The sequence below is a fragment of the Marmota monax genome, unplaced genomic scaffold, assembly GCF_021218885.2.
Source record: "Marmota monax isolate L192 unplaced genomic scaffold, Marmota_monax_Labrador192_F-V1.1 WCK01_AAM20220418_F8-fsc00054, whole genome shotgun sequence".
Taxonomy (NCBI): domain Eukaryota; kingdom Metazoa; phylum Chordata; class Mammalia; order Rodentia; family Sciuridae; genus Marmota; species Marmota monax.
Genome location: NW_026692145.1, coordinates 11271895 through 11297725, shown reverse-complemented (window position 1 = coordinate 11297725; position 25831 = coordinate 11271895). Strand labels below are relative to the sequence as shown.

Here is a 25831-nt window from a genome sequence, read left to right as displayed (position 1 = left end):
GAAGCGTTTGAGTGGCTTGTTGTAATGGCCAATGTTTTGGCCATTCTTGACGAGAGATGATGCTAAGGTCTGCACCTGTATCCAGTAGCCCATTAAATTCATGTCCTTGAATATTTATTTTTAGCATGGGGCGAGAATCTAAATTTAAAGAAAGCATAGCCCAATCTACACCTGTGGAGCCTAATCCCTTGGAACCTCTTTCTACAGTACGACTGGAAAATTTATCATGTAGGCTGGGTATTATTAGTAACTGTGCTATTCTATCTCCTGGTGAAATTACTGATATACCCTTTGGAGAACTGGCTATAATTTTTATTTCACCTTCATAATCGGGATCAATTACCCCAGGACTTATCATACGTCCTTTTAGAGTAGAAGAGCTGCGTCCCAATAATAAGCCTACTGTTCCTTTGGGAAGAGGTCCTTTCACCCCTGTGGGAATGATTTGAACTCCCATCTCTGGAGTTAGTACTGCTCTGGCGGAGGCGCAGATGTCCAACCCTGCGCTCCCTCTGGTTTGTCTGATGAGGGATCTGATGGACAATGTGTCCTGGGCACTACCCTGATGGGGTTGCTGGGTTCCTCCAGTGCTCCGTATATTTGTGGTTTTGGGCCCCGGAGCATTGGGCCCCCCTGTCCATTTTTTGGCAATGGAGCCCGATGCCTTTCTCCACGATATCGTGGATAAACACCTGGTCCTTGTTCGTTTTTTGATAATGGAGTACCCTCTATGGTGGTTTGAGAACGGCATTCATTAGCCCAATGTCTCCCTCTACGGCATCGTGGGCAAATACCTGGTATTCTACTCCTTTGATACTTAGTTTTGTTAAACCCTCCTCCAATGGGGCAATTCCTTTTAAAATGTCCTGTTTGTTCACAATTGTAGCATGTTCTTGGCCTGGCATCTAAAGCCTGTTTTACTGCAGCTGCCACAATTTGCCCTTGTTCATTAATGTCTCTGGCATCTAAAGCCTGTTTTACTGCAGCTGCCACGACTTGCTCTTGTTCATTAATGTCTCTACATAATTTAATATATGTGTTTAAATCTTCTTGTTTCCATGGTCTAATGATATCTCTGCACCAACGATTCGCTTGCTCATAAGCCAGGTGTTTTAGTAATGGCATTGCTTGTTCTGTATTCCCAAAAACTCTGGTATCTGTTTGAATAAGCCTATCTACAAATTCAGCATAAGGTTCATTAGCTCCTTGTATTACCCTAGATAATTGACCTTGTAAACCTCCATGTCCTTGTAAAGTCTTCCATGCCTTAATTGCATCTGCAGCAATTTGTGCGTATACGCCAGGATCATATGCAATTTGTTGCTGCTGATCCTCATAAGGTCCCTTTCCTAACAACATATCTAGATTTCTCTGAGGATAACCAGCTGCTGCATTTCGCCTAGCCGTCTCCTTGCAAAATTCCTCATTGGCAACCTTCCATAACAGGTATTGTCCTCCATTTAGCACAGCTTTACACATATTAGCCCAATCTGCTGGTGTCATGTTCAAGTTGTTAATGGATTCGACCATGCTTACAGTGAAGGGTGCTTGAGGACCATAGGTTGTTTCAGCCTCTTTTAGCTGCTTCACTGTTTTGAAATTTAAAACTTGGTAAAATCGCTGCCCTCCTGCCTCAAATACAGGGCATGTTAATATTCGAGATCTTGTCTCAGGATCCCAACTATCAACTGCGGGGGTTGGGGACCTCCCAGCATATGGAGGTGGCCTTGTTTGTTGGACACTTACGTCCTCTGGTGATAGAAAGGTGTTAGTAGCAGTCTCCTGTAGAGGTGGTGCTGTTGGTTGGACACTTACACCCTCTGGTGATAGAAAGGTGTTAGTAGGAGTCTCCTGTTGTAACTTTCCCCCTGATGGCTTTTTCTGTTTTACACTTTCTTTCTCTGACTAGCTTGAGAGGCCTTCTCTTTTACTTGAATCTTTTCCTCTGTCTGACTAACTTGAGAGGCCTTCTCTTTTACTTGATAGGTACTCTACACGACCAGAGAAACTTCTCTAGTAACGAACTATAGAAATGATCCCTGAAAGTATAGTCTTTCTATCCTCCTGACATGTGTATCCGTCCTTTCTCCCTATCTGTTCCTCAGACGTAAATAGTTTTTCCTCAGATGTGAGCGGTTTTTCTTCCGTCTCACTCATCTCCAGGGACAGGCAACTTAAAACAAATGTGAAGCAAAATAAAAGAGGAATCTTAAAATTGCTACCCATCCTCTCGCCCTGCCCTCAGGGGCGATCAGTTTCACTTACCCTCAGTCGCTCCAAGTGTGAGCCACCAAATGCCGCAGTCTGGCTGGGCACAATCAGGAGCCACTTGTCAAAAGAAACTAACTTTATTTTTAGAACCACACACGCCAAATAAAATAGCCTCTCAGGAAAAACCATCAGAACCTCAACTGCCACCACTGGCTTTCCACAAGCCTCTCTCTCCCACACAAGCTTCTCCCCACCTCCCACAATCCTCCTGCTCTTGAGGCCGATTGGCTGGGTCACGTGGGCGGAGCCAAAAAAGTCCCCCAATGAGCAGCTCCGTGGTCTGAAAGGGCAGGGAAACAGCCCAATGAGCATCACCGCAGAGGAGCCAATCAGCTAGATGTTGCTGGGGCCGAGGAGCCAATCAGCTAGATGTTGCTGGGGCCGCTGTGAGCCAATCATCAGCCGGCAGCTGGAAGTTTGCTGGCAGCTGGAAGTTTGCTGGGGCCCCTTCGGCTGTGGCTCTCAACAGCTGTCTATACAACAAGTTAGAATTAATTAATTAATATTAAAAGTACTTTCAAAACCTACTTTTTTATTTCTTCTTTCAGCCATTGCTAATTTAATAGTATGTTCTTCACATCTACATATGTGTGGGTTTTTCTAATTTTTTTGTTATTTCTTTGTAATTTCATTCCATTTTGGTTAGAAAAATTGTTTGTCATAATTTTTACCTTTTCAAATTTGCAGAGCTCTCTATTATTGCTCAACTTTTGGTCTATCCTGGGATATGTTCCATGTATACTTGAAAATAATTTGTTTTCTGCTGGGTGATCTATTAGTAGCTGACTTACAGTGTTCAGTTCTTCTATTTTCTTGTTGATCTTCTTACTTATTTTATCTATTATTAAAAGTAAGGGTACTTATGTGTCTAACTATTATTGTTGAACAGTCCATTTTTCCCTTTAATTCCATCAGTTTTTGTTTCATGAATTTTAGCAATCTGTTATTAGGTTCATATAGACTAATGATTGTTGGATATTTTTATGAATTGATAATTTCAGCATTACAAAGTATCTCTCTTTATCTATAGTTACATTTTTAATGTTTGCCAATATTGATATAGCCACTCCAGCTTTCTTTTTGCTATTATCTGTATGATATATCATTTTATTTCCTTTAAATTTCAATCCATTCATATCTTTGAATCTAAAGAGTTTTTCCTGTGGACTATACAGTTGGAAATATATTAAGACAGTCTGACAATTTCTATCTGATTATTTAATCTAATCATAATTAATGAGTTTATTCAGATAGTTTAATTTATATCTGCCATTTTCTTTTGTTGTTTTCTATACATTTCACATCTTCTCTGTTCCTCATTTATTGCTTTCTTCTTCATTAAATTAATATTTCGTATGTAGCATTTTAATTTGTCTAATGACTGTTTCACTGTACTTTTGAGTTATTTCCTTAGTGGTTGCTTTATGTCTTTATATATACAATTCCACTTCTCAGATTCAGTTTCAGGTATACTAACTTAATTATAGTGGCAAAGAAATGCACTTCTATATTGTTCTAATTTCTCTTTTGTGTTATTATATATACTGTGTCTATAAGTATTAAAACCCAATAAGAATTATTATAATGATTACTATACATAATTTTATGTTTTAAAAATATCTGAGACAAGAAATAAGTGCAAGTACATGTATATAACTTTTGTTATATTATCCTTCTTACTTGCCATTTATTGTTAATTTCATTTGTTCCCATGGATTTGAGTTTCTACTTAATTTTTTTGCCCAATGTACCTTTCTTTCCACTACCTCCTTTGTGATGCTATTGGCAAATATGTTACATTTCTATATAAGTCCAACATTACATTTTATATATATGTATTTTTATGCAGTTGCTTTTTAAATAACTTGAGAAAAAAGAAGTCATTTATACAATCTTTTCTACATACATAATTACCTATTCATATTCTTTATTTCTTCTGTGAATTTAAATTACTGTCTATAGTCATTTGATTTTATCCTGGAAAAATTCCTTTGGTATTTCTAGTAAGGCCTCTATGCTAGAAACAAATTATCTCCTTTTTGTTTATCTGGGAATATCTTTATTTCCTATTTATTTTTGAAAAAGTAGTTTATTGGATATAGGATTCTTGATTGATTTGTTTCTCTTGGTGCATTTTGAATTTGTTATGTCAATGCCTTCAAACCTCTGTTGTTTCTTTTTTATTGATTTAAAAAAAATGGTAGCGGAATGCATTACAATTCTTATTACATGTATACAGCACAATTTTTCATATATCTGGTTGTATATAGTGTAGGTGGACACCAAATCATGTTTTCAAACATGTACTTTGTATAATGATGTTCATCACATTCCACCATCCTTGCTAACCTCCTGCCCCCTCCCTTTCCCTCCCACCCCTTTGCCCTATCTAGAGTTTGTCTATTCCTCCCATGTTCTCCCTCCCTACCCGACTACGACTCAGTCACCTTATTTTAGAGAAAACATTTGGCATTTGGTTTTGGGGGATTGGCTACCTTCACTTAGCATTATCATTTCCAACTCCATCCATTTACCTGAAAATGCCATGATTTTACTTTTTTATTGCTGAATAATATTCCATTGTGTATATATGCCACATTTTTATATCCATTCATCTACTAAAGGGCATCTAGGTTGGTTCCAGAGTTTAGCTATTGTGAATTGTGCTGCTATAAACACTGATATGGCTGTGTCCCTGTAGTATGATGTTTTTAAGTCCTTTGGGTATAGACCCAGGAGAGGGGATAGCTGGGTCAAATGTTGGTTCCATTCTCCATACTATTTTCCATATTGTCTGAACCAATTTGCAATCCCACCAGCAATGTAAGAGTGTACCTGTTTCCCCACACTCTCACCAACACTTATTGTTGTTTGTCTTCATAATAGCTGCCATTCTGACTAGGGTATGATGATATCTCAGAATAGTTTTGATTTGCATTTCTCTAATTGCTAGAGATGATGAATATTTTTTCATGTATTTGTTGATTGATTATATATCCTCTTCTGAGAAGTGTCTCTTAAGGTCCTTGGCCCATATTGATTTTTTTTTTGGTGCTTAGCTTTTTGAGTTATCTATATACCCTAGAGATTAGTGCTCTATCTGAGGTGTGAAGGTTAAAAATCTTCTCCCAAGATGTAGGCTCTCTGTTCACCTCACAGATTGTTTCTTTTGCTGAGAAGAAACTTTTTAGTTTGAATTCATCCCATTTATTGATTCTTGGTTTTAATTCTTGCACTATAGAATTCTTATTAAGGAAGTTGGGGCCTAATCCCACATGATGAAGATTAGGGCCTACTTTTTCTTCTATTAGATGCAGATTCTCTACTTTAATTCCTAGGTCGTTGATCCACTTTGAGTTGAGGTTTATGCATAGTGAGACATAGGGGTTTAATTTCATTTTGTTGCATATGGATTTCCAGTTTTCCCAGCAGCACTTGTTGAGGAGGATATCTTTTCTTCAATGCATGTTCTTGGCACTTTTGTCTAATATAAGATAATTGTAATTTTGTGGGTTAGTCTCTGTGTCATTTGTTATTTCTTTTAAGAAGCCAACTGTTAAACTTAGTGTGTATAAACCAAGGAGAGGGATAGCTGGGTCAAATGGTGTTTCCATTCCCAGATTTCCAAGTAATCTCCATACTGTTTTCCATATTGGCTGCACCAATTTGCAATCCCACCAGCAATGTGTGAGTGCACCTAAGTTAAACTTACTGGGGCTTGTTTGTACATAAGTCATTTTTTTTCTTGAAAAATTTTATCCTTGCCTTCTACTTGCAGAATTATTATTATGATGTGTCTATGGATCACTTTGCATTTACCCTATTGGTAAGTTACTGAGTTTCCTGGATATATAAATGGATGCTTTTCAATAATATTAAATAAATTTGGGGAGTTTTCAGAAACTATTTCTTTAGAAAATATTTTTATGTTCCTTTCTGTATTTTCTGTCCTTCTGGTACTACCACTGTGTTTATAGGACTGCATATAATAGTGCCTCATATTTCTCTAAGGTTCTTATTTATTTTTTTATTTCTTTTCCTCAGATTATATAACATCTATTGATTCTGCCAGTTTAAATATGCTGAGGATCAAATACTAGAAGATGAGCTAATTTGTTAAACTGATTTCATTTATTGCACTTTTCAACTCAAAATTTTCCATTTATTTATTTCTATAATTTCTATCTCTATATTTATATTTTCTATTTGATTTGACATTGTGATTATCTTTCATTAGTTGTTTGATCATGGTTTATTTTATGGACATATTTATTATGAATCCTTTGAAATCATTGTCTATTAAATCTGGTATCTGTTTACTCACAGATATTTTCTTCTACCTGTTTTTTGCCTGATGCACTCCCCTGTTTTGCTGAATATATCATCGTTTTTTTGTTAGAAAGTGAACATTTTAGATAATGTATAAAATTCTGGGAAGCACTCCACACAGGGTGTGTTACTTTTATTTTCTATTAAATAACTATTATTTTATTGAAGTTTATAACTCTCTAGGCTATAGTAAGCCTCTGATGTTTCCCTCAGAGTAAGGAAAATTGCATGCTTCTCTCTGAGTTACCCCCTACACATACATAAGGAGATTTGTGCTTGGTGGAGGGGCATGAACAATTCCCACAGAATTTTTTAACTTGCCTCAGTTACCACATTATGAGCTGATACAAAGGCAATTAGAGCCCTACCATTTTTACTTCACTAAGATAGAACCTCTCTCCCATGAATGAGAACTGAAAAGTGGTAGCCTCACCTTTCAGATGCACTCACTTAGAACATAGACTCAGCAGTAGGAAACTGAGGGCAAGATGAGATATATTATCTCCTGTGCCTCACAAGAGGATAGCCTTTCAACTGGGAACTAGAATGTGAAGCTTTATGTTCTTGACTATACTGATTTAGGGCAATCTCTACTTCACTGACCTGGGATAGCAAATCAAGTGAATAAATTATTCTTGATTCAAATACCACAGGCTCTCATTGTTTTTACTGAGTTTTGGTAGACTTTATTAAATAAATATTTCTTCACTTGATGTATGCCTTTAGGACAATTTCCAGATACATTAAATTAAAAAAAAAAACTATTTACACCAGTTTATCTGAAGAGCCCATCCATTGAGCTCCTCACTGTCATGGCAGAAGTGGAACCCCCTCTCTCTACAGATAAGGTGGATCTAACTCACTCTATAGCTGTCTCGAGATAAATGAAGCCAGATTTAATGTTTATACTTAATTAAATTTCTTTTCTGAGAGACATTGCTTTTATATAAGTTTAAAAAATACTACAAAAAGAATTAAAGGTGTGGGGAACAGTCTTGTGAGTAGTGGAGGTGGGCAGCTTGACCATTTTTGGGACAAAGAGGCTGTACTTTCAGTACTTATCCAACAATTTTAGAAACAATAAAAAAATTAATTCTTTCACAATAATAATTCCTACATTTTCCAGAAGCCACTGGATTTCTATAATTATGATTCTCAAAATACCAAAACACCATGCTCACTAATAAAGATTAAATAAGTTTAAAAACTTGGAAATGCAATCTGATATTCCAGGAGTATTTGCTGGAAACCAGCTATGTGTAGAGAACTATCATTAAACATTCTGTAATAATAAAATGAAGTCAATGACATGAAGAATTTGCAAGATAATGGGAGAGAAAATTAATACTCCTGAAACAGCCAGAAAAGTCATTTTTAAACAATACCAAGTTCAAGCAATATACCACTCTATTAATGGAGTAGTGGATATGAAAACTATATTCCAATATGTATCTTGGAAGAGGTGAGATGGACTAAGGTTCACATGTTTTAAAAGTTAAAATGAACACTTATACGTCAGCCAAATAATCTAATTCTAATTGACGCACAGAAAATATTGCTTTATTGCAGGATAAATGGTAACATAGATGCGATTTAGAATTTTTAAAATAATTATTTCATTAAGTTGCAGGCACATCATGTAGACATACACTCATATATTCTTTCTATCCTGGATATTTACCACCAGTGCCTTTGTAAATTCTGATTAATGACATTTGGCAGACATTTAATTGTTGGATATTACATAGAATATGTACACAGTTTTAATTGTAAAACCTTAAGATCCAGTCATCCCGTCAACAGCCACATTTATAGTAAGTCCCCTCCACAAACTTTTTAAGCAGAAGGTATGGATTCATCTTATTGAATTCATGATCAACAAGTGTTCACAGTTAACAAGCAATAGCACATACTATAAGTAACTAGCCCCATTCTAACAATATTATGAGATTCCAACATTAATAATTTACTACACACTGAAATTATGAAAATAATAAAGGATAATATTGTTTAAGGAAAAATTGTTTGATTTTAGAGTTTTAAGATAATTTGCCAAATAAATTTTCATTATTTAGAAGTTAAGAGTGAAGGAGCGGGTATTATTAAGGTCCCTATTTCACAAAGCCTAAATAATTGTCTGAAATGTGAGTGATTGAATCAATTGGTCAGGGATAACACCTCAAAGTAATGTTTAACTTTTTTATCCCCAGTCATTATTCCTCCTAATTATTATATATAAATATGATATTTATGAACATTGATAGACATGCAATGAGTGCTCAATAAATAGCATTAGGTACAATATAACTATTTGGTAGACTGAATAAATTTAACTGCCCTGACAAATATCTTAACTCAAAAAAACAGTCAGGTATAGAGTCATTCCTGAGTGGTCAAGTACTGTGGTATTTATTCAGTCAGATGCATATAATACCAGATTAAAACTACTAGGCAACCTATGGAGTTCATAGGTTCACAGGTTTCATAACATGTTAATCAAAGATTGTCACAATAGGGTCACTACAACTGCTTCTACATTACACTTTCTTTAGGGCACATAAGCATTTGAAATTTGAGTATCCTAAAGAATCCTTGCTTGTAACCCCCATTGTATTTGACAGGGCTATCATATATTTGATCTTTACTCTCTGCTCAGGGAATATGGTTCTGCTCCAGGCTCAATCTGTTTCCAGGGTAATGAGTTGAAAAACCTTCAGAACTGAAGAGTTTTAAAAATATTTTGCATTAAGATAAAATTCATGTAATCTAAAAGTCATCAATTTAACCATCTTAAAATACACAATTCAATAGTTTTTAGTATGTTCAAAATATTGTGCAGGCATCATTAATACCTAACTCCAGGCTACATTTATCCAGAAAGAAACCCCATGCTTGTAATGCACTCACTACCAATTTCCTACTCTCCCAAACCCTGAAAAGTGCTAATCTTTCTGTTTCTCTGAATTTATCTGTTCTTTATATTGAATCATAATGTTAGTCAGCTTCCTGTCACTATGAAAAATACTTGAGGTAATTAAGTTACAGACAGAAGGTTAACTTTGGCTCACATTTCAGGAGGTGTCAGTCCATAATTGGTCCTAATGCTGTTGGGCATTTGATGAGGTAGCATATTCTGGTAGAAGAATGCAACAGAAGAAAATCATTTGCCTGATACCTGGGAAGAAAAAGAAAAGAAGTGGTTGGTTGGAGTTCCACTATCTCCTTTCAGTTCATACATCCAGTTCTACCTCTTAAAGTTTCCACCACTTCCTAATACTCATACTCTGGAGATCAAACCTTTAACACATGAGCCTTGGTGGGAGGGGGGGGAGATATTTAAAATCCAATTCAGGTACATATAATATGTGACCTTTTGTGTCTAGAATATTTCACTTAGCATGTTTTCAATATATCCATGTTATACAATATACCAGTAATTCTTTTATAGCTGAATAATATTGAATTAAATGGATTCACCACATTATGTTATCTATCCATAAATTGATGAATAATGGGATCATTTTCACTTTGGACTATTAACATTTGTGTACAAGTTTTTATTTGAACATATATTTTCAATTCTCTAGGTATGAAAATATGTTTTTCATTCTCTTAGGTATATGCCTAGGAGTAGAATTGCTGGTTCATATGCTAATTCTGTTTTACTTTTTGAGGAATTACCAAACTGTTTTCTACAATAGCCTCATTATTTTACACTTGCATTAGCAATATATCAGAGTTCTGATCTTTATATCCTCATCCATGCATTTTATTTTCCATTTAAAAAAATGCTAGACATCCTAATGGGTGTGAAGTTGGTTTTGATTTGCATTTTGCTAAAAACTAATGTATTGAGCATCTTTCCATGGGCTTGTTGGTCATATACATATGATCTTGATACATGCGTCTTTTTAAGTTCTATCTTCATTTTTAATTGGGTCATTTGTCTTTTTGTCATATAGTTGTAAAAATCCTTTATATATTCTAGATACTAGACCCTTATCAGATGCACGATTAAACATTTTCTCCCATTCTGTTGCTTGTCTTTCCACTGTGTTTATAATGTCATTTGATGCACAAAAATTTTAAATTCTGGCTATGTCCAATTTATCTGAATTTTTTGTTGCTTGTGCTTTTGTGTTATATTTGGGAAAAGGTGGATTTAATGAAAGATCATGGAGCCTTACACTTAACTTCTTTCTAAGAGTTTTATAATTTTACCTCTCACCTTTAGGTCTTTGATACAGTTAATTTTTGCATATGGTTATCTGGTTGTCTGAGGACCATTTAATGAAAAGACTATTCTTTCCCCTACTGAATGGTTTTTGGAACACTTGTCAAAGATCAATTGACCATCAGTTTATGGGTTTATTTCTGGACTCTCAATTTTAATCCATTAATCTCTACGTCTACACCTCATGCCAAAACTATACTATTTGGTTATTGTAGCTTTGTTTTTATTTTATTGAAATTGAAAAGTGTTAATCTTTCTACTTTGTTAGTCTTTCTCAAGATTATTTTTATTATTTTGTGTCCCTTGAAATTCCATATGAATTTTAAGATGATCTTGTCTATTTCTGCAAAAATAAAAAGGCAGCAGAAAATTTGACACGCATAACATTGAATCTGGAGAAAATTTGGAGTAGTAACATCTTCCAAACCAATTTTTCCATTTATTTAGGTCTTCTTTAGTTACTTTCAACAATGTTTGTAGTTTTATGTATTCATGTTTTACCTGTTCTTGGTTAACTTTATTCTTGGGTGTTTTCTTTTCTAGATGTTATTGGTTTCATAATTTCATTTGTGGATTGTTTCCTCTGTATAGAAATATAGCTGACTTTTGTAAATTGATATTGTTTCAACTATGCCAAACTCATTTATTTATCTAAAAGGTTTTGTTTTGTTCTTTTCTTAGGGTTTTTTTTAATATAAATTCATAAAACTGCAAATAGACATAATTTTATTTCTTGATTAATAAAGTATACAATCTTTTTTTTTCTTTCCTAATTGTCTGGGATATAATTCCTGGTGCAATGTTGAATGGAAGTTATGAGCAGATCTCATTTTATTGTTCCTGATAGTAAGGAGAAGGTTTTCAATATGATGTCAACTGTGGGTTTTTCATGGATGCCTTTTATCATTTTGAGGATGGTCCCTTCTATTCCTAGATGTTGAGTGTCTTATCATGAAAGGGTGTTGGGTTTTATCCAATGACCTTACCACATCTAATGAGATAATCACATAGCATTTTTCTTTCATTATATTAATATGTTGTATCTTAATCTGTTTTCTCTTGCTAATAATATAATGTCACAGACTTAGTAAATTATAAATAAAAGAGGTTTATTGTAGCTTCCCGTTCTAGTCTAAGGTCAAAGAGCCACATTTGATAACAGTCTTCTTTCTGGCAGAGTCATGATATAGCATAGAGTACCACATGGCAAAAGACAAGGAACATATGGGAAATCTAAAACAGTTTTTCTAACAGACCCACACTCCAGAGAACCTATTAATCCATTTGTTGAGAGCCACAGCCTGAGGGGCCCCAGCAAACTTCCAGCTGCCAGCAAACTTCCAGCTGCCAGCAAACTTCCAGCTGCTGGCTGATGATTGGCTCACAGCGGCCCCAGCAACATCTAGCTGATTGGCTCCTCGGCCCCAGCAACATCTAGCTGATTGGCTCCTCTGCGGTGATGCTCATTGGACTGTTTCCCTGCCCTTTCAGACCACGGAGCTGCTCATTGGGGGACTTTTTTTGGCTCCGCCCACGTGACCCAGCCAATCGGCCTCAAGAGCAGGAGGATTGGGGGAGGTGGAGAGAAGCTGGTGTGGGAGAGAGAGGCTTGTGGAAAGCCGGTGGTGGCAGTTGAGGCTCTGAGGGTTTTTCCTGAGAGACTATTTTGTTTGTCGTGTGTGGTTCTAAAAATAAAGTTAGTTTCTTTTGACAAGTGGCTCCTGATTGTGCCCAGCCAGACTGCGGCATTTGGTGGCTCGCACGGGGAGCGACTGAGCGTAAGTGAAACTGCTCGCCCCTGAGGGCAGGGCGAGAGGATGGGTAGCCATTTTAAGATTCCTCTTTTATTTTGCTTCACTTTTGTTTTAAGTTGCCTGTCCCTGGAGATGTGTAAGATGGAAGAAAAACCGCTCACATCTGAGGAACAGATAGGGAGAAAGGACGGATGGACATTTCAGGAGGCTATTATAATGATTTTGTGTTGTTCCAATTTTGTTTCACTCAGTTTCAGTTTTGTTTGGCGTTATCTTGTTGGGTTGTATTATAGTAGAAATACGGGATCAGAAATTAGTAAAAAACAAACTGAAAGAGTGTTAAGTAAATTGTTAGAGGAAGGAGGCATCCCAGTAAAATCAAGAGCAGTCAGGGCATACGTTGATACAATACAAAAATGTAGCCCATGGCTTTTTAAGGAGGAGTTGTTAAATATATCACAATGGAACCATCATGGTGAAGATTTAAAAAGAATAGAAAAGAAAAGCCCAGGGACTCTGCCAGTTGGCACATTGCCATTGTGGACATTCGTATCTTGTTTGCTTAGTCCAAAGCCTTCAGTTCAGACAATGGTAGAGGAAGGAGAAGACATAATGATTCAAGTAAAAGAGAAGGTCTCTCAAGTTAGTCAGACAGAGGAAAAGATTCAAGTAAAAGAGAAGGCCTCTCAAGCTAGTCAGACAGAGAAAGAAAGTGTAAAACAGAAAAAGCCATCAGGGGGAAAGTTACAACAGGAGACTGCTACTAACACCTTTCTATCACCAGAGGGTGTAAGTGTCCAACCAACAGCACCACCTCTACAGGAGACTGCTACTAACACCTTTCTATCACCAGAGGGCGTAAGTGTCCAACTAACAGCGCCACCTCCATATGCTGGGAGGCCCCCAACCCCCGCAGTTGATAGTTGGGATCCTGAGACAAGGTCTCAAATATTAACATGCCCTGTATTTGAGGCAGGAGGGCAGCGATTTTACCAAGTTTTAAATTTCAAAACAGTGAAGCAGCTAAAAGAGGCTGTAACAACCTATGGTCCTCAAGCACCCTTCACTGTAAGCTTGGTCGAATCCATTAACAACTTGAACATGACGCCAGCAGATTGGGCTAATATGTGTAAAGCTGTGCTAAATGGAGGACAATACCTGTTATGGAAGGTTGCCAATGAGGAATTTTGCAAGGAGACGGCTAGGCGAAATGCAGCAGCTGGTTATCCTCAGAGAAATCTAGATATGTTGTTAGGAAAGGGACCTTATGAGGATCAGCAGCAACAAATTGCATATGATCCTGGCGTATACGCACAAATTGCTGCAGATGCAATTAAGGCATGGAAGACTTTACAAGGACATGGAGGTTTACAAGGTCAATTATCTAAGGTAACACAAGGAGCTAATGAACCTTATGCTGAATTTGTAGATAGGCTTATTCAAACAGCTACCACAGTTTTTGGGAATACAGAACAAGCAATGCCATTACTAAAACACCTGGCTTATGAGCAAGCGAATCGTTGGTGCAGAGATATCATTAGACCATGGAAACATGAAGATTTAAACACATATATTAAATTATGTAGAGACATTAATGAACAAGAGCAAGTCATGGCAGCTGCAGTAAAACAGGCTTTAGATGCCAGAGACATTAATGAACAAGGGCAAATTGTGGCAGCTGCAGTAAAACAGGCTTTAGATGCCAGGCCAAGAACATGCTACAATTGTGAACAAACAGGACATTTTAAAAGGAATTGCCCCATTGGAGGAGGGTTTAACAAAACTAGGTATCAAAGGAGTCGAATACCAGGTATTTGCCCACGATGCCGTAGAGGGAGACATTGGGCTAATGAATGCCGTTCTCAAACCACCATAGAGGGTACTCCATTATCAAAAAACGAACAAGGACCAGGTGTTTATCCACGATATCGTGGAGAAAGGCATTGGGCTCCATTGCCAAAAAATGGACAGGGGGGCCCAATGCTCCGGGGCCCAAAACCACAAATATATGGAGCACTGGTGGAACCCAGCAACCCCATCAGGGTAGTGCCCAGGACACATTGTCCATCAGATCCCTCATCAGACAAACCAGAGGGAGCGCAGGGTTGGACATCTGCGCCTCCGCCAGAGCAGTACTAACTCCAGAGATGGGAGTTCAAATCATTCCCACAGGGGTGAAAGGACCTCTTCCCAAAGGAACAGTAGGCTTATTATTGGGACGCAGCTCTTCTACTCTAAAAGGACGTATGATAAGTCCTGGGGTAATTGATCCCGATTATGAAGGTGAAATAAAAATTATAGCCAGTTCTCCAAAGGGTATATCAGTAATTTCACCAGGAGATAGAATAGCACAGTTACTAATAATACCCAGCCTACATGATAAATTTTCCAGTCGTACTGTAGAAAGAGGTTCCAAGGGATTAGGCTCCACAGGTGTAGATTGGGCTATGCTTTCTTTAAATTTAGATTCTCGCCCCATGCTAAAAATAAATATTCAAGGACATGAATTTAATGGGCTACTGGATACAGGTGCAGACCTTAGCATCATCTCTCGTCAAGAATGGCCAAAACATTGGCCATTACAACAAGCCACTCAAACGCTTCGAGGCCTAGGAGTGGCGACTAATCCCCAAAGAAGTGCAATGGTATTAGATTGGAAGGATCCTGAAGGATGTGAAGGAACTATACAGCCATATGTATTGGATCATCTTCCCGTAAATTTATGGGGACGAGATGTCCTAGATCAATTAGGTTTGACATTAACAAATAACATCAACCAAAATGCACCCACTATTATGACTAGACAAGATTTTAGGAAAGGAAAAAGATTAGAAAAACAAGAACAAGGTATAGCAGCACCAATACAAATAGATCAAGGAACAGACAGACATGGGTTGGATTTTCAGAAAGGGCCACTGAGACAATAAAAATTACTTGGAAATCAGAAAGACCAGTATGGGTTCCTCAGTGGCCCCTGACTAAAGAAAAGATACAAGCAGCCCATGACCTGGTCAAACAACAATTAGCGGAAGGACATATACAACCTTCTGTATTTCCCCATAATACTCCCATTTTTGTCATCAAAAAGAAATCTGGTAAATGGAGATTATTGCAAGATTTAAGAGCCATTAATAATGAGATGGTTATTATGGGACCTGCTCAATCAGGGATTCCTCAGTTGTCTGCTTTGCCAAAAACCTGGTATGTTTTAGTTATAGATATTAAAGATTGTTTTTTTTCAATTCCAATTCATCCTGAGGATAGTCCACGTTTTGCATTTACTATCCCTGCACTGAATCATGAAGGTCCTGATCAGAGATATGAATGGAAAGTACTCCCTCAAGGGATGGCTAACAGCCCAACTATGTGTCAAATTTATGTTAACAAAGTAATCCAGCCACTTAGAAATCAAAATCCTGAACTACAAATATTTCACTATATGGATGATGTATTATTAGCACACAAAGATAAAAACACATTGCTAGAATGTTATGCCACACTTACAAACTTATTAAAAAATTATAACCTAGAGATAGCAATAGATAAAGTACAATTAAATTTTCCAATTAATTATTTAGGAGTTCTATTATCCTCAACCATGGTCCGTCCACCAAAAATTCAAATACGAGTAGATCAACTCAAATCACTTAATGACTTTCAAAAGTTATTAGGAGACATAAATTGGATAAGGCCTTATTTAGGTATACCAACAGGAGAGTTGGGACCTTTATTTGATATCCTAAAAGGTCCATCAGATCCAAATTCACCCCGAATGTTAACGCCTGAAGCAAGAAAGGCATTAAAAATCATTGAAACATATATGGAAAATATGCATTTGGATAGAATTGATATAAGTTTGCCTTTATTATTTATTGTACTACCAACAAAAAATATTCCTACAGGAGTATTTTGGCAAGAAGGTCCATTATTATGGATACATTTATCTTATTCTCCTAACACTATTCTTACTAGGTATCCTGAGGCTGTAGGACAATTAATACTCAAAGGAATAAAAGCAGCAAAGGGAGTGTTTGGAATTTCTCCCAATAAAATTATTACTCCATATACTATGAATCAAATTGATGAGTTAGCTAATGAGTTAAATACTTGGGCAATAATCATGTGCAAATCTAATGTTTCATTTGATAACCACTTACCATCTAATCCTTTATTGTCTTTTTGGTCATTGCATCCTGTAATTTTTCCAAAAATGACAAGAAAAACACCTATCATGAATGCTCCAAATATATTCACTGATGGGTCAAATAATGGTACAGCAGCAGTAGTTACCCCTGATCAAACTTTTACATTTTTAGTACCCAAACAATCAGCTCAAAAGGTAGAGCTTAATGCAGTTTTACAAGCTTTTGTGATGTGTAAAGATTCTGTATTTAATTTATTTTCTGATAGTCAGTATGTAGTTAATGCTATAGTATCTCTTGAAGATGCTGGTAGGATTTCCCCTTCTTCTACTGTTTTCTCTTTGCTTTCCACTATACAAAGTCTAATCTGGGACAGAAAAGATCCATTCTTTATAGGACATATCAGGGCACATACAGGATTGCCTGGAGCCCTTAGTTTGGGCAATGATTTAGCAGATAAAACTACACATGACATACATATTTTCTCTACACTAGAAGAAGCTATAAATTTTCATAAAAAGTTCCATGTCAATGCTAATACTTTACAAAAGCGTTTTAAAATAACTAAGGAACAAGCTAGACAAATAATAAAACAATGTCAAAATTGTGTGACCTTTTTACCACAAGTTAATCTTGGAGTCAATCCTAGAGGATTGATACCTAACCATATTTGGCAGATGGACGTCACACACTTGCCAGAATTTGGAAAATTAAAATATTTGCATGTTACAGTTGATACTTCTTCTGGATTTTTGATGGGCTCCCTTCATGCTGGAGAAAAAACTAAAGATGTTATAGCTCATTGCTTACAAAATTTTGCCACTGTGGGTGTTCCAAAACAGTTAAAAACAGATAATGCCCCTGGTTATACTTCTACCTCTTTTAAACAATTTTGCTCAACATTTGGCATTACTCATATAACAGGAATCCCATACAATCCACAGGGACAAGGCATAGTTGAAAGAGCTCATCAAACTATTAAAATGTACTTATTAAAGCAAAAAGAAGGAATTGGGAAGGGGTATATATTCCCCAAAGATAAACTTAAAATAACCCTTTTTACTCTAAACTTTTTAAATTTGGATTCATCAGGACTTAGTGCTGCGGAAAGGCATATGTGTCCAAAAAATGTACATAAGCCCAAGGTACTTTGGAAGGATATTCTAACAGGACAATGGAAAGGTCCTGACCCAGTAATTGTCTGGAGTCGGGGGTCTGTTTGTGTGTTTCCACAGGGAGAACAGCAGCCGATTTGGATTCCAGAGAGATTAACCAAGGTCCTGACCCAGTGATTGTCTGGAGATCGGGGGTCTGTTTATGTGTTTCCACAGGGAGAACAGTAGCCGATTTGGATTCCAGAAAGATTAACTAAAGCGATTTCTACAGACCAAAAAGAAGATGATTTGGCTCAAATCCATAACAACTGATATCCAAAACTCCAGTTTGGCTATTCTTACATCTGCAACAGAACCAGGATGCTTTTTTCAATATCTATTTTATTATTGCCCTTTGCCATATCATGAAGTTCTATTTTGTTTTTTGAGCTCATACAGACCTAGGTTAATGTTTTGCTGATCAGTTCTATTTTTTGACTATAGGGTTTTTAAACATTGCAATGGAGATTTCACCTGTAAAAAGTTATAAGGCCTTTACTATAATGTTATGTGTTGTATGTATTATATTATGTGTGCACACTTGTGTTTTGTGTTATATGTTTGAATGTACGTATGTCCATATATCATATATGATGAGCGCTCATGATAAAATGGATCCAAATATTTTTTTTCACGTAATTTATATGGTTTAATTTAAATTGGGTAAACAACTGTTGAGGAGTAAACAAAAAAGAAGGTTAACAGATCTGTTTGTTTACTTTTACCTTTCCTTTTCATTATATTTAATAATTCTCTTAAAGATAATGTAAATTGTTAAGAAAATTGTTTTCTTTTAGTGCCTTCTGTAATGTTACATAATTTTTTCTTTAGCCATTATTGCCAGAATTCCTATCTTCATCCCAGTGCCGGTGAAGACAATGTAAATTGTTAAGAAAATTGTTTTCTTTTAGTCTCTTCTGGAATGTTACATAATTTTTTCTTTAGCCATTATTGCCAGAATTCCTATCTTCATCCCAGTGCTGGTGAAGTCAAAGATAAAACCAATCTACAGCTTCTACAATAGCCATCACTGAACTGCTTGCAGAACTTGCCTGGACACATTGTGAGCTCACCTGTATGCATTGTGAACTTCCAGCTGCCAGCATCCATTAATCTGTTAAATTTATGAATGGATTATTTCTACTCAACCCATAAGTGTCCCATGAGATCCTACCTCTTAAGATCACATAATGGGTATTAAATTTAAATAAATTTCAAAGTGAATGAACTGTATTCAACACAGCACAGTGTATTACATTGATTGAAATTCTTATGTTGAACCAACCTTGCACTTTTCAGATAAAGCCCATATTGTCATAGGATATCATTATTTTATAATGCTGCTGGACTTGCTTCACTATGATTTTATTGAAAAAATATTTACATCCATATTTACAAGACATATTATTCTGAGAAGTAAGGTTAGAAAGACAGTAGAATCAAAAGCCCTGGTATCTCTTTCCCCCCATGGACACACAATACCTGGGCCTCTGAGAGAAATATGTAAACCTGTTGAGGGTCTCTCATACCTGGATACACTAAAAGCAGTAATAAGATGGGAATTCAGATCAATAAACACATACATGAAGACAAAAGAACGATCTAACTTTAAATCTCACACAGCTAGAAAAAGAAGACAAAAAAGCCCAAATTTAGAAAGAAGAAAATAATGAAGCTAGAGTAGAAACTAATGAATTAGAGAATTGAAAAGCAATAGACTAAAAGGAAACCCAACTAAGTGTGGTATTTTGAAGAGATAAATAACATTGACAAATTTTTAGTTGGACTAACAAAAAAATACTCAAATAAATAAAATCAGAAGTGAAAGAGGAAAAATTATAATTGATTCCACAGAAGTAAAATGGACCATAAGAGATAACTATGAACAATTATTAGCCAACAAACCAAATGACCTAAAAGAAATGGATAAAGTGCTAGAAACATATAAACTATCAAGACATAGAAATAGAAAATCTGAACATATTTGTAGCTAGTAAGGACCTTGAATTAAAAATCACTCAAAAATAATAACAGAGCTTAGGACCAGAGAGCTTCACTGGCAGTTCTACCAAACATTTAAAAAAAATAATGACAATCCTTCTTAATCTCCAAAAATTTGAAGATTAATAAATACTTTTAAGTTCATTTTATGAGGCCAGCATTACCCTAATACTAAACAAGATACTAGAAGAAAAGAAAAATTATAGGTTATTATATTTAATGAACGTAGATGCAAAAATTCTCAATACTAGCAAACTAATCCCAGCAATACTTTAAAAGTCATAGACCATGACTAAGAGGGATTTATCCATTAGTCCAATGCAAGGATAGTTCAACATATGAAAATGAATTAATATAATACACCACACTCACAGAATAAAGAATAAAAATCGCATAATGCAGATAGAGCATTTGTCAAATTCCACAACCTTTCATGACAAAAACTCTCAATAAATTAGAAAAAAGAAATTACCTCTGCATATATGAAAAGTGCGTAGCTAACATTACACTCAATGGTGAAAAACTGAAAGCTTTCCTTGAAGTTCAGAACCGAGTTAGGATTCCCACTTTCTACCAGTTCTATTCAACATAGTACTGGAATTCCTAACCAGAATAATTAGGTAAGATAAATAAATAAAAGTATCCAAATCCAAGAGGCAGAAGTAAAATTATCTCTGTGGATGAGATGACTTTATGTACAAAAAATCGGGAAGACTACACACACATACTGAAAAAAAAAAAAACTGTTAGAACTAATAAGCAAATTCAGCAAAGTTGTAGCATACAAAACTCAGGGACTTTTATGTACATAAGAGAAATTAAAACTATGATCACATGATAGCATAAAAAAGACACTATACTTAGACAAGACAACCAAGAAAGTGAAAGCCTTGTAAACTGAAAACTATGAAACATTGATGAAAAAAATTAAGGACACAAGTATATCACATGTTCATGGATTGAAAGATTTATTATTAAACTATCCATAATGATACAGTATATTTTTTGTCAAAATCCCATTGACATTTTTATGGGTATAGAAGGAACAATTCTAAATTTTCTTATGTAACAACAAAGAACATGAATATCCAAAGTAATCATGAGGAAATTAAACAAAGTTGGAGCCAAGTCACTTCCTAGTTTCAAAATATATTACAAAGCTATAGTAATTAAAGCAGCATGGTACTGGCATAAAGACAGATATGTGGAACAATACATCATAAAGGAGCTCAGAAACAAATCTATGCATATATGGTCAAGCAATCATTGATTAGAGTACTAAAAATACATAGTGGAGGAAGAAGCATCTGTTCAAGAAATGGTGTTGGGGAAACAAAAGAATGGAATTGGGTTCATTTCACAGTATACACAGTCAACTCAAAATGCATGTGAGGATTAAATGTAGGAACTGAAAGTATAAAACTTCTAGAAAAGAACATAGGAAGAAATCTTCTTGACATTGGATTTGGCAATTATTTCATAGATAAAAGACCAAAAGCACAGAAAATAAAAGCAAAAATAGATAAACAGGATTATACTTAATTAGAAATCTGCACAGCAAAAGAAACAATCAACACAGTGAAAAAACAACTTACAGAGTGGTATAAAATATTTGCAAACTATATATCTCATAAGGGGTTCATTTCTAAAATATATAAAGAACTATAATAATTCAGTCACCAAAAAATGAATAAGCCTATTGAAAAATGGAAAAGGACTTGATTAGACAAATTTTCCAAAACAGACATAGACATGGTCAGATATATGAGAAGCTGCCTAACATTACCAATAACCAGAGAAAACTGATCAAAATGACAATGAGATATTTATTATATCATACATGTTAGGATGGCCAATACCATTATGATAAGAAATAACGAGTGTTTGCAAGAATAGGGAGAAAAGAGAACACTTATACACTGTGGGAGGTAATATAAATCAGTACAAACATTAAAGAAGACAGTATGATGGTTCCTCAAGAAATTAAAAATAGAACTACCATAGAAATTAAAAATAGAACTACCATATGATCCAGAAATCACACTTCTGAGTATTTATCCAAACGAATTAAAATCAGCATCTTGGAGAGATATTTGCAATCCCATGTTCATTGCAACATTAGTTACAATAGCCATGATGTGAAAACAACCTAAATGTCCATCAGTGAATTAGTAGAAAAAGAACATGTAGTATATATATATATATATATATATATATATATATATATATATATATATATATATAATAGAATAATGTTTAATCTTTATAGAAGGAATCCTTTCATATGCAACAACCTGAATGAACCTGGAGGACATTATGCTAATTGAAATAAACCAGTCAGCAAACAAATACTGCATGATCTCATTTATATGAGGTAGCTCCAAATAATCAAACTCTAGAAACAGAGAGTAAAATGAAAGTTAATAGGGCCTAAACATAAGGGGAAATGGGGAGTTTCTTTTCAATGGGCATTAAGTTTCAGTTAAGCAAGATAAATAAGTTCTAGAAATTAATTATACAACATTTCAGCTACTCAGAGATTATAGTATTCTTTGGTCACATTATGACCCTTTTTTTACATTTCTTATTGTCTTATGTTAATTTTTATACTTTGGAAGAGGTAGGGGCTTTTTTCAGTCTTTTTAGACTTAACTTTGTATTTCGCCAGTCAGCCTGCCCAGAAATTCTGAACAGGTCATCTGGTGTGGTCCAGGGGCAGGTTTAATGCTGGAGTCTTTGGATTGTCTGTCCTAGTGTCTGGGTTATAAGGTAGATGGGCCTGGTGCCTGTACCTGAGATATTGTGGCTGAAGCCTGAATCCACTGAGGTATACCTAATGATTAGACCTGAAAAGATGGGCCTGGAGACTGTATCTATGGGGACCAGAGTATAGATGAGTGGGTACACAGAGGTTAAACTGGTAATGAGATGGAATTTGAGTTTGAGTTTGTGAGGGCTCGAGCAGAACTGGGCCAAGCCTAGAGCCTGAGTCTGCAAGGGCAGTTTGGAGTCCTAGATTCACTGACATTGGCTTGGAACCTGAATCTGTAGGAGTAATCTTAGAGCCTCAGTTTGTGGGGTTGAGAATGACACTGGGAATCTAACAGGGTAATTTGAGGCCTTGTATGTGCTGCAGCAGGCCTGGACTCTGGGTCTACTAGTACCTAGGGGGCCAAAGACTGACCTGTTACTGAGGCCAGGGTAAAGCCTGGGTCTGTGGGGGCTTGTCTGGAGCCTAGAATTTTAGGTACTGTCCTATTGGCAAGAGCTACTGGGGTCAGCCTGGGTCCATGTGGACAGACCTAGAAACTGTATCCACCAGTATCAGTCTAGAAATTAGTGTGTAAGGGGGTAACCTAGAGGCTAGGTCCAAAGGGCTGGGATGGATGCTGGGTACACAGGGGAGGTCCTGCCTGGGTTCATGAGGGCCAGACCAGTGATGGGGTCTACTGAGACATATCTGAAAACGTGGTCTATTGATGCATAGAATTACAGGGGTCATCCTGGAGGGTAGAATCTTGGAAACTGTCCTGGATAGGCCTAAAGCTTGTACTCACAGGTTGTAGGGGTATTACCCTGGAATAGGGTGGGACTCAATCCTTTCATCTATAGGGGCCAGACTGGAGGATGGGCACCAGGGTACTGGCCTGATGACTAGCATTGGGGTGATTAGCCTAATGATGTAGCAAATATGAGGTCTGAGTCAGCCTGCAACCACTAGGAATGTCCTGGTGGGGGTAGGTATAGACCAAGGTCACTGCACAGGCCTGGAGCTGTAGGATCTGGCCTGGGGCTAGGATATACCTGGATATATCAGTCTGCAGATACTGGCCTGCTCGGCTATGGGTTTTAGAGGGGCAAGTCTTATATTGGATTCTAAAGCGAAGTCCTAAATTTACTCCCCTCTCCTTCCCCAATGTGAAGGATATCTGTCTGCCTCCACACTGTACTGCCCGTGGTTGGGGACAAGTGGCAAGGGTAATGTCCTTCCTGGCCTTCCTATCCTCTTGAATTTTCCTTTTCTTATTTCATATTCTATACCCAGCTATTATGGTCCCTCACCATGATTCCTTAGCTCTTGTCAAGGTACTTTTATTTCATTTAATTTCATGGATAGTTCTTTATTTTATGGAGGTTTCTACAGGGATGGGGGTTATATTCTAGAGAGTTTTATTTTCACCATCTTGCTGATGTCCCTGCCGTGATGTATAGTATCATGCCTATAGTTGACTATACAGCATTATACACTTAAAATTTTAAGAGGGTAGATCTCAAGTGTTCCTATTTTGATTTTTAAAAAATGAAAATAAAAATAAAGGAATAAAATGAAAAAAAAAACATATCAGTCTTTGTTTTTCTTTTCTTTTGATGTATCTGCCTAGATCTTATATCAAGATAATACTGGCTTCACAGAATAAGGAAGTGTTCTCTCCTCTTCTGAATTTTGGAATATTCTATGAATGATTGGTGTTAATTACCTTTAGAGATATGATAGAATTGAGCAGTGAAGCCATCTAATTCTGGCATTTTTATTGTTGTTATGAGAAGGTTTTTGATTATTAATTCAAATCTCTTATTTTAGTAGTTCTATTCAGATTTCCCAATGTTATATCATTTTTGGTAATTTGTGTATTATTCAAATTTTCCCATTTCATCTATGTCATTTAATTTGTTGGCATCCAGTTATTCACAGTATTTTTTTAAAGACTATTTTTAATGTCTTTATTTTATTTATTTATTTTTATGTGGTGCTGTAGATCAAACCTAGGGTCTCACACACACTAGGAGAGCGTCCTACCACTGAGCCATAACCCCAGCCCCCTCAGTATTTTCTTATGGTCAATTTATTTCTGTCAGATCACTAATAATGACTTCATTTCATTTCCTGATTTTAGTAATTTGAGAATTCTGTCTTTCTTTATTCTTAAAGTTTTTAAAATTATTTTTATCTTTCTAAAGCATAAAATTTTAGGTTGGGTTTGTTGATTCTTTTCATTTTTGTACTGGGGATTGAACCCAGGAGCACTTTACCACTGAGTGCTGAGTTACATCTCCAGATCCCCAGTCCTTTTCTTTTTTTTTTTTTTTTTTTTTGAGACAGAGTCTTGCTAAGTTCCTCAGGGTCTCACTAACTTGCTGAGGCTAACCTCAAACTTATGATCCTATTGCCTCAGCTTTCCAAGTTGCTGGGATTACAGGTATGTGCTACTGTGCCTGGCTGGTTTATTGATTTTTATACTGTTTTATAAGTATCTATTTTATTTATATCTGATCTAATCTTTATTATTTCATCAAATAATCTTCATTATTTACAGCAAATGAGTATAAGAACTCTTTTTAGGATGATAAAATGTTCTGACCTTGGATTGTGGTATATACATAAATTTGTATATTTACGAAAAATTATTGAATTGTATTCTTAAAGTGGATTCATTTTTGTATGTAAATTATACTTCCATAAACCTTTTATTTGATTTGTTGCAGAACTGAGAACTGAGTCCAGGGGCGCTTTACCACTGGGCTACATCCCCAGCCCTTTTGTTTTTTAGTTTGAAACAAGGTTTCACTAAATTGGCAAGGCTGGCATTGAAACTTGTGATCTAGCCATATTCTCCCTGCCATAACTTCCTAAACTGCTGGGATTACAGGCATGCACCACTGCACCCAGCCATAAAACTATTTTTAAATATCTCCAGTTCTACTGCTTAATGAATAGGTGATCTGCAGCAAAATAGTTAATTTCTCTGAGCTTTTATTTTATCAATTAAATGAGAATAGTTTCCATGTCAGAGGTTTATCTTCAGAATTATTATACATCATGAATATAGAATTAGAGATAATGCATATAAAGTATCTAACTCAACTCTTGGCATTTCATAGGCTTTCAATAAACATCAGTTAACTTTCTACTTCTGTTAAATGGTGGTGGTGGAGCCAGGCATGTTG

At 36.0% G+C, this 25831-nt stretch overlaps 1 pseudogene; it reads right to left on the bottom strand.

The window, feature by feature from the left end:
- Positions 1–1948: 1948 nt before the first annotated feature.
- Positions 1949–2055, bottom strand: LOC124075339 (small nucleolar RNA U3; annotated as a pseudogene).
- Between the last annotated feature and the right edge of the window lie 23776 nt (positions 2056–25831).